The sequence below is a fragment of the Ictalurus punctatus genome, chromosome 12 (assembly GCF_001660625.3).
Source record: "Ictalurus punctatus breed USDA103 chromosome 12, Coco_2.0, whole genome shotgun sequence".
In the NCBI taxonomy this organism is placed as follows: domain Eukaryota; kingdom Metazoa; phylum Chordata; class Actinopteri; order Siluriformes; family Ictaluridae; genus Ictalurus; species Ictalurus punctatus.
In genome coordinates this window covers 14,911,721-14,913,162 of record NC_030427.2, presented here as the reverse complement: position 1 = coordinate 14,913,162, position 1,442 = coordinate 14,911,721, and positions in this window count along the sequence as shown.

The window sequence follows — 1,442 nt, the reverse complement described above, 5'->3', positions numbered from 1 at the left end:
GCGCATTAAAGTGACGCGGATGCGCTGTGCGGTGTTGTGTTGTTTTGGGTTGTGCTGTGTTGCCAGATTGGACAGATTGTTTATTGTCTGTGCTTTTTTTTTTTTTTTTTTAAACTGTAGAGTGGGGAACAAAATTGTGATGTCCAAATAAGTGAAGCACAATCCTGCTGGTTTTGTGATCAGTTCAACTTAACGTCACTGTTAAATATACTTGATGTTTGGGGTTGGGGGTTTGAATCCCGCCTCTGTCCTGCGTGCGCAGAGTTTGCATGTGCCTTGGGGATTTTCCTCCTGGTATTCCGGTTTCCTCCCCCAGTCCAAAGACATGCGTTGAAGGCTGATTGGAATTTCCAAATTGTCCATAGTGTGTGATTGACTACGTTTACTTTGACAGTAATAATCGTATTATTGACCTTATTCTGAATTAGACAATATTGTGATTAAGGTGTTTACATGAGTTGCTTGTAGAATACTCCTTTCATGTTCATGTTTTACATGTTATAGAACATAGATCGATTAACTACAAACGTCATTACGTCCCCACTCCACGCTGTCCGACGTCCCACCAGAATTTCACGTATCAACATACAGTTCATCTTTGTTATGGAACCGTATAGTTTTTGGTATTTAATTTTTATTTTTACGAAAGCTTCAAGTGCAGTTAATTATTTGTCGTGCTATATGTGCAAATAGATGACTGATTGAAGCCATGGGATGCATCTGAAACTGCGTACTTACTATATAGTATTTGTATTTCACCTAATGTATAGTAGGTAAGTACACGGTTTTGGATGCTGAGCACTGCCTTGAGTGTATGTGTCCTGTCGCAACGTGCGGTGAAAACTCCCACACGACGTTAATAGTGTGATTAAGATGTGTACATGTCTGTAATACACGTCGATAATGCGACTAAAACAGGAATACTCCACTTGTCTTAATTCGATTTGTGTTTACCCACCACAGGGAACAATCGCACTCACATTCAGTACGTTTACATGGACAACAATAATCCAATATTAACCAGGTTAAGACAATACTCTGATTAAGAAACTAGCGTGTAAAAAGCGATTATTGACTACATTTACATGGACAGCAGTGATCTAGTTATTGACCTTATTCTGAGTAAAACAATATTGAGATTAAGGTGTTTACATGAGTTGCTTTTAGGATACTCCTTTCATGTTCCCGCTTTACATGTTATAGCACATAGTTTGATTAACAGCACACATCATTACGTCCCCACACCACGCCGTCCGACATTCCCTCCAGAATTTCATGTATCAACATACAGTTCATCTTCGTTATGGAACCATATACAGTTTTGGGTGTTTTTATTTAAAATTCTTCAAACGCGGTTAACTATTTGTCATGCTGTATGTGCAAATAAATGACTGCATGAAGCCACGGGCTGCGTCCCAAACCACATACTTACCTTCTATACA